At 43.1% G+C, this 9279-nt stretch overlaps 1 long non-coding RNA gene across 1 annotated transcript; it reads left to right on the top strand.

Moving 5' to 3' along the window:
• The first annotated feature begins 8022 nt into the window (after positions 1-8022).
• On the top strand, positions 8023-8610 carry LOC134805375 (uncharacterized). The gene is made up of 2 exons (XR_010146272.1): positions 8023-8294; positions 8344-8610. It is a non-coding gene; the product is annotated as an uncharacterized LOC134805375 (long non-coding RNA).
• Positions 8611-9279: the final 669 nt, after the last annotated feature.

The raw sequence follows: 9279 nt of genomic DNA, 5'->3' as shown, positions 1-9279 counted from the left end.
TTAGGGGCCTTAAGACCACTCAAGGAACAAGAATATTAAAATGCTTTTTTTCTCATGAAATTCACAAAATTGTGAATGATACTTATATAATGCTGTTGCTAAAGGACTCTTTTGTCTTGTTTTGGCTTCGCCCGAAGTTTTGATGTCAGAATATGGAATAATGACAAAAAATAATTAGGAGGCTTTTAGACCTCTTACAACACTGAATTTGAGGTACATTTGTATTTACTAATAAAAATGCATTTCTAGTGATGTTCCTAATAAAAATGCATTTTGTCGATAAATCAAAAAACTTTATTATGTACTGTAATTGAATCACATATGACTGTTATAGAAACATTTAAGACACAGTGGCTTGTTACAATCACGAAGATAAGTAGAATCAGTAAGATTTAATTTCTACTAGAAGACGGTTCGCTTTTGCAGTAACTTTTTGGTACATTCGGCGATATTTTGGCATAGAGGTTTCGTCTTGCACTTCATTCTGATTCTGTGCTAATTGTAGAATTCTCCGACATCTCTTGTTTACACGACCCATGATTCATCACATTCGATACTTACCTATTGTTAATATCACTCACTGACCTGTTGGTCACTTCTTGGGTATTTAACTTAAACACTGAACACAATTGACGCTTACTACTTAGAATGTACGTATTTTGACTCACGAGCAAATGCAATACATTACGTACATTGCTCATAGATGCGTGCACATCACTGGGTCATAGTTCGACTATCATAGACACAGACAGGTGCGAGAGGGGGCGGATAAACTCGTACTACCTATATGAGGTCTTTAGACCCCCTATCCGCACTGGACGCACAATTTTCACTCTCAGTGCGATGAGAGGCCTTAAGGCCTCCTGCGTGTTTTAAAGTGTCAAAAAATTCTACGTTATAATATAAATCGAACCATATATTGGACTCTTTTCTACCTATACAATTACACTATAAGCTACGAGGTCCGCACCAGAGCAAAACCACAATATTTTTGCCCGCACAGCCCGGGAGTACTAGCAGGGGGTCTTTAGACATTCTATCGCTGTGAACGTGTTAAATCCTCCTGAGAGCACAACATCAAGATCGCCGAAGTCGTGTTTCAGAATCCTGTTTGACAAATACTCGCACAAATCCGCTTTATTCTCTGATAGGCTCAAAAAGCTTTACAGTTTTTTTGGCAACGGCACGTTACAGTCAGTAAATCTGCGTATAGAGGCAAAACCTTTAGCTCTTTTTTTCTGGTTCCAGCTTTCACAGATTGAGCCAAATACCGGTCAAATGCAATGTGGAGTTCCCGGTACTTTGATCCATGACTCAATATCCGTTGAATAAAGCAGTCCGCGTAGTCACCAAAAGTCTCAGCTTGTAGCGGACGACCTAAAGACGCGACAAACGCCATACCATCAGTTATGAGAACAGAGTTGGATTTCTCGAATACAGGCCGATCTTTTGGGCAGTTTATTCCTTTTACAATCTCTTTTACCAACGATGCCTTTTCTGCTGGTCTCTGCTCGCCGTTTAGTGTTGCCAATGAGATAGGAACCTTGCAAAGCTCATGTTTGAGTATTTCTTTTAAATCACCATCAGTTTTTATAATTTGGATTTTATAACATTCTTGCACAGGCTTTTCTTTGTACAAACTTTCTAATGTAAGAGGCTTGTTTTTAGGCAATCTTGCATGAAAGCTCACTGTATCGTAGTCATGTCTTTAAATGAATAAACATTGAATTAATCGATCCACATTAATATGGTTTATTTCAATAAAATTTATTAATTATATTGATAAAGAGCGAAAAAAAAAAAAATAACGTCGATAACGTGAATATTTTTCTAAAATAAGTTAGCAATTTTCAAACCTAATTCTAACAAGAACCGTCAATATGTCAACTTCGTCAACAAGATGCAAAATTGATATTGGTCGTTTAGAAGGTAAAGAAAATTGGACAACATGGCGCTGCAAGGTACTACGCTACTAAGGTACACTACTAAGGTACTACGCTATTTTGTATTGTTTAAGGACGGCTACAGCAAATATCGTCATGTTTACTTCATGAAGCATAAGTCTGAAGTTAAAGACATGCTCGTGCAGATGCTTACTTGCTTAGACGAGACACTATAAAAACAATACTTAGCGACAACGGTGGTGAATTTAAAAATGAAGCAGTTGAGAAAATACTTCAATCTCATGGTATCCAACACCGATTGACAATGCCTTACACACCTGAGCGAAATGGATACAGCGAAAGAGAAAATCGCACCCTGGTAGAAGCTGCTCGCACTATGATGCACGCTCACGAGGAACTCCCAGTTTCCTGTTGGTCAGAGCTCGTCAATTCGGCTGCTTACATCCTAAACAGAACCGGACCAACTTCTCAAGAAGGAAAATCACCATTCTCCTGAACCTGATGGATGTCGAATCAACTACTCTGATGAAGACCATGAAGATAATGATGATCACGATGAAATTCCTGAAGCGAGAATTCTCAGAGATAGATCGAAACTAAACCCTCCAGTTCGATATGATGACTTTATCATGTCAGCTATAGTTGAAGATTCAGATGAGCCCAAAACTTATAAAGAAGCCATGAAGAGTCCTCAGAAAGCTGAATGGATAAAAGCTATGGAAAGCGAGGTGAAATCCTTAAATTCTAACAAGACGTGGATTTTGGTAGACCAACCTAAAGATAGAAGAAAACTAATCTCTTGTAAATGGGTCTTTAAAAAGAAAACCAATGCCGATGGAAGTCTTGACAAATATAAAGCCCGACTCATAGCGAGAGAGAGGCTATACACAAGAAAAAGGATTAGACTACGACGAAACTTTCAGTCCTGTTGCTAGGATGGCGACCATACGCTCAATTTTAAGCATTGCAGCAAGCATCTTTCTCTCACACAATTCGATGTAGCCACTGCATTCCTGAATGGTTCATTAAGTGAAGATATCTACATGCACCAACCAGAAGGCTATAATGATGGCACAAATCGAGTTTGTAAACTGAAGAAAAGTTTATACGGTCTCAAACAGGCACCAAGATGCTGGAACAAATGCATTGTTGACTACTTGAAATCTATCGGATTTAAGCAATGTGACATGGACCCATGTTTGTTTATTCGGAACAGAAACGGAAACAAAATAATAATGGGACTCTATGTTGATGATGGCTTGATCGCCTCTACTAATCAGAAGGAATCTGAAAAGTTTCTAAATAACTGAAGAGAAAATTCAAGATTACAACAAAACCAGCTTCTTACTTTCTTGGATTAGAGATAAATGAAAAGGATGGTTCCATAAAGGTTTCTCAGAAACACTACGTAAACAAACTTTTAGAAAAGTTTGGCATGAGTGATTGCAAGGCTGTCAGCACTCCAATCATAAAGGAACTACAGTTAGATACGGAAAAAGACAATGATGTCAGATTCCCTTATCGAGAAGCTGTCGGTGAACTGGCATACCTAATGACAGGTACCAGACCAGACATATCATATTCATATGCTATAAGTGTTGTTTCCAGAACATTAGCGAATCCATCTCATGAAGATGTTTTGAAAGTAAAACGCATTTTTCGTTACCTTAAGGGAACTATGGATTCAGTTATTGTCTATAAGAACGGACACAAACCCGGAGTGTTAGAATGTTACAGTGACTCTGATCACGGAGGAGATTTCACTTCTGGACGCTCCATCCACTTCAGGCATACTTTGCCTATACGCAGGAGGCGCTATATCGTGGGCAAGTCGCAGACACACCCCGGACCCGGGTATGTCCTTAAACTACGTCCAAAAGAGAGGTATGGGCACTGTGAGTGTCATCTCGCTTTGTGTGGTAGGGCACAGCGCAGCAGATGTCTTTCCGGATCTAGAGCAGAGCCCAACTGGGGATACTTCCCCAGTTGGGCTCTGCTCCTCCACCTTACAGAAAACCGCAGCCAAATAACACTAGACCCTACTAATAGTGTTGTGTTCCTGCCGGTGAGTAAGGTTGCCAAAGCTCAACGAGGGTGCCGTGTGTTGACAACGGGGGACCTATAGAACTCACGGTACTGCTATTGGTCTGTGTGGAAGCGGAGTGCAGGTGCGGCTATCAGGGAGACCCGGTGAAACGGCTGTCCGCTGGCCGCCCGCAGGTCAGTAGGGTTCCCGAACCCAGGGATTACTTAATCTCCGCCCAGGGAGGCTGAACCACCAACCTCGCGAAAAATCCTTGATGTAGTAGTTGTGCCGGAGAAGGAGACCGGAGTGGACCCGGCTGCTGCACCAGGGGGGGAGCGGGGGCCCTTCCGTACGCCGTGCCTGTAAACCGCACTACCCTACATATCCCTTTGGCAGATCTGTTCCTTTCTCTTGTCCCTTAAGCCGTCAACACCCTGAACCCTCTTTGTACACTCAACAACATAATATATGGCAAAAAAGGGAAAAAAAAGAAATGGTTTCTCGGCGGCACCCCCTTCCACGCAAGTGGACTTTTGCAATATCAGGGGATTGCATTCTAATTTGAGCGCAGTCCATTGCCACCTGGAATCTGCGCAGCCGACAATCCTATTTTTAACGGAGACGCAGATATCCTGCCCTGCGGACACTACATACCTATTATATCCCGGCTATACACTTGAACACAAGTTCATGAGACACGCTGGTGTATGTATGTATGCCCGGCAGGGGGTCTGCTGTCGCCGCCTCCATGTCTTTGAAGACAGGGACCTGTCAGTTCTGTGGGTGCGTGTGGATTACAGCGGCCACACTCGTATCTACGCGTGCCTATACAGGTCTCATAGCGGAAACACGGAGACAACCCGGCTTTTCGAGCACCTACAACGGACGTCTGACAAACTTCTGGAGCAGTACCCTTCCGCAGAGCTGGTGATTTTAGGGGATTTTAACGCCCACCACGTTGAGTGGCTTGGTTCCCGGTCCACCGACCACGCAGGGAGGGCTGCTCACGATTTTTCTCTGGCCTATGGACTCTCGCAACTGGTACATTCTCCCACGAGAATTCCAGATATAGAGAACCATACGAGCTTTTTACTGGACCTCCTGCTGACCACACGTCCGGACGGATATTCCGTCTCAGTGAATGCACCTCTCGGTTCGTCCGATCACTGCCTCGTCCGGACACAGGCACCTTGCGCGCGGCCCGATCCACCACGGCCAGCTAGCTCGCGACGCGTGTGGCAATATAAGTCAGCAGATTGGGACGGACTGCGTGAATTCTACGCCTCCTGTAGGCAGCTTTGCTTCACATCAGACGATCCTGACTCCTGCGCCTCGATGTTGCCGAGACAATACTGCTGGGAATGGATTGTTTCATTCCCAACTCGGTAATAGCTGCGGGAGCAAAGCGACGTTCTTGGTTTAATCGGCCTTGTAAAGAAGCTACAGTTCGCAAGCAAGCCGCTTACAGGGCTTGGACCAAGGCCGTAGCTAATAAGGATCCGAACGTTTCTGATGTGAAACGCAAATTAAACGCTGCCTCAAGGTCCAGTAAAAAAGCCATTGCCAGGGCTAAATACGATTTCGTCGGCAGAATTGGTGAGAAACTAGCGGGCTATCCCACTGGGAGTCGCGCGTTCTGGTCGCTCGCCAAAGCTGCCGAGGGAAATAAATTTTTGTCAGTCGTCTTTACCACCACTGCGGAAAGCTGATGGTGATCTGGCCCACAGTGCAAAAGAGAAAGCCGATCTTCTTGATACTCTTTTTGCCTCGAACTCGACCCTGAACGACGACGGTAGCGCCGTGCCGCCCACCATCCCGCGGTGCGTAACATACTCCATGCCAGAAATCTCATTCACGCAGAGGGATATTCGGCGGGAGTTGCTATTCCTGAACGTCCATAAGTCGAGCGGGCCAGACGGCATACCAGCTCTTGTGCTTAAGCACTGTGCTCCTGAGTTATGTCCCGTGTTAGCGCGTCTTTTCACACTCTCTAGCGACAAACGGCATGTTCCATCTTCGTGGAAGACGGCCCTTGTACACCCTGTGCCTAAAAAGGGCGATAGATCGGACCCATCGAATTACAGGCCTATCGCTATTACCTCCCTTCTCTCTAAGGTCATGGAGCGTATAATTAACGCAAAGCTCCTGAGATACCTAGAAGAACACGATCTGATCAGCGACCGCCAATATGGTTTTCGCCACGGTCGCTCGACTGGTGATCTTCTAGTGTATCTCACACACCGCTGGGCTTCGGCCATTGAGAGTCAAGGCGAGGCATTGGCAGTTAGCCTAGATATAGCGAAGGCGTTCGATCGGGTCTGGCATCGGGGTCTCCTGTCGAAGTTACCATCTTATGGATTGCCGGAGGGACTATGCAAATGGATCGCTAGCTAAGTCCGGCAGACGCATACGAGCCGTAGTAGACGGAAGCTGCTCCGATAGCATGGACATTAACGCTGGCGTTCCGCAAGGTTCTGTGCTATCCCCTACGCTGTTTTTGCTGCACATCAATGACATGTTGTCTATCGATGCTATTCATTGCTATGCAGACGACAGTACTGGGGATGCCTATTACACAGGCCGTGCCAATATCCCTCGTTCTGTGGTGCTGGAGAGTCGTGAAAAGCTTGTGTCAGACATTGAGAGCACTCTATCCAGAGTTTCGGTGTGGGGTCGGGACAATTTAGTGCGATTCAACCCCACCAAGACACAAGTTTGCGCGTTCACCGCTAAGAAAACCCCATTTACTGTGGTCCCACAGTTCCAAGGCACAGCTCTTACCATGTCAGGGAGTATTGGGATTAGGGCTTGCAATCCGGATATCCGGATAGCCGTCCAATTTACTATCCGGATTTAGATGAAATTGATATCCGGATAAAACTAATAATTCGAATACCATATTTTATGATAAAAATATCATTCAAATTTTTAAGGAAACTATTTCAAAACGTTGAAAATTATAACGGAAACGATGTAGGTTGATTTTTTTATTTATTTAGATACATTTTTACGGTATAAGAACTGATTATTTAAGTATTTCTCCTTGATTGTCGTCTACTTGATAGTATATAAGTGCATGCGCTGTATATGTATTCAAGTGAATAAATCACTTCATTTCAATTCATTCATTCATTCATTCATACTCCCATATTTTTTTAATATTTGGGATCAATCTTATGCAGATCGACCTAACTCCGTAAAACGTACAAAGTAACTTTGAATGTACTTGTACCGTGTTCCTGTCAAACGCGCTGCGGTGCATTATTGTTAGCCTCTGAATACATTATTAATAACGTGCGAAAAGAACTAAAATGGGTCCAACGGAGGAGAGCTTCGGTTGATATTGAACTGCCGAACGAGATTCAGTAGCTGTTTAGCAGATATGATAAGAAAGTTTTAGCATTCTGCATTTGAATAAATCTGTAATGAAAGCCTTGATTGACCTTAAATGCAATGTTATCTGCAATGCTGCAGATAACATTGCATTTAAGGCAATGCTGCAGAATCTCAGCAGTTAGAAGACGTAATCGATGCTCTAAATATCATCAAAGCTAATTTCTTAACTGAAGAAGAGTTTGACCATAATTATATAATTCATGGTTGTAATATTTTAATGAATTAAACGTCAAATATCTTGTGATCATCTGAAGTAAGAAAAAATGAATTTCGCAGCGCAGGGTGCCAATATTAAGCGGAGGGTTGAAGTATCTCCATAAACTATATATTGTTAAAAAATAAAATTTGCCAAAGGTTGATTGTCATGTCACAGTAAAGCTTCAGAGAAAAAATTTACCAAGTGAAATTCGGACAATAAAATTTCGACGAAAAGGTAGAACTCCTAAAAATACCTTAGCATTTGCTGTTACGCAACCTTTTATACGTAAAATTTGATTCTATTACATTTTTTATAAAGTTCGTGTTAGTTTTGCGAAATAAAAAGCAAGTATTCGAATTATCCGTTTTATCCGAATATCCGGATAGTAAAATTATAAATATTCGAAATATCCGGATACAAAAAATGGACGGATAATGCAAGCCCTAATTGGGATCCTCGGTGTTGACATCTCCAGTGAGTTCCAATTCCGCAGCCACCTGGAAGGTAAGGCTGCGCTGGCATCCAAAAAACTCGGTGTACTCAATAAAGCGAGGCGATACTTTACTCCGGGGCAAAGACTGCTGCTTTATAAATCGCAAGTCAGACCCCATATGGAGTACTGCTGTCACCTTTGGGCAGGAGCATCTGGATGCCAGCTTGGACCCTTCGACTCAGTCCAAAGACGCGCTGTGCGAATCGTCGATGATCCCAAACTCACAAGCGGTATTGAACCTTTAAGTCTAAGGAGAGACTTTGCCTCCTTGTGTGTGTTCTACCGCTTGTACAACGGGCTGAGCTCTGAAGAACTATTTGACTAGATGCCAACGGCGGCCGCTTTCTATCACCGCACCGCTCGCCGTCGGCAGGGCGTTCATCCTCACACCCTAGAACCTAAATGGTCGCGTACTGTGCGATTTACGAGGAATTTCCTCCTGCGGACGCTCCGGCTGTGGAATGAGCTCCCTTCCGAGGTTTTCCCGAGGGTCTACAGTATGGGGTTCTTCAAAAAAGGAGTGTACAGGTTTTTAAAAGGTCGGCAACGCGCATGTAACACCTCTGGAGTTGCAGGCGTCCATAGGCTACGGTGACTGCTTACCATCAGGCGGGCCGTATGCTTGTTTGCCACCGATGTGGTATAAAAAAAAAGACAGACATCAGTCGCAATCACAAGCACAGAACCAGAAATAGTCGCAGCAAGCGAAGCAGCCCGAGAAATAGTCTGGCTACAACGACTATTCCAGGAAATCACTACTTTAAGTGTAATTCCTACATAACAGATTGATAATGATGCTGCTTTAAAACTGGCTCAGAATCCCGAACTGCATAGAAGGACTAAGCATATTGCCATAAGACACTTTTATGTCAGAGAGTTAGTTGCGTCTAATGAACTAAATGTGAAGTATGTTCCAACAGAATATCAATGTGCGGACATACTGACGAAACCAATTTCAAAGCCAATAATGGCATTAATGGGTGTGTAATGTTTTTAATAACTATTTTCGAATTTTCATTTTGCATAAATCGAATTGCATAATTTTGAAATGCAGAAATGATTATATAGTATAAAAACAAAATGAATAAGAACAAATTGCATAATTTCAGAAATAATAATAATTCAGTTGCATAGTAATGTATTTGCATAATAGGCAATCAGTATAATGATCACTTTGTATACTATTTAATGCTCATAACGTTCTTTTTCCATAAAAACCACGCACGCCTTCCAAATGTCCGGGACCTCATGGTCCCGAGAA

This window comes from Cydia splendana, chromosome Z (assembly GCF_910591565.1).
Source record: "Cydia splendana chromosome Z, ilCydSple1.2, whole genome shotgun sequence".
NCBI lineage: Eukaryota > Metazoa > Arthropoda > Insecta > Lepidoptera > Tortricidae > Cydia > Cydia splendana.
This window is presented reverse-complemented; position numbering and strand designations above follow the sequence as displayed.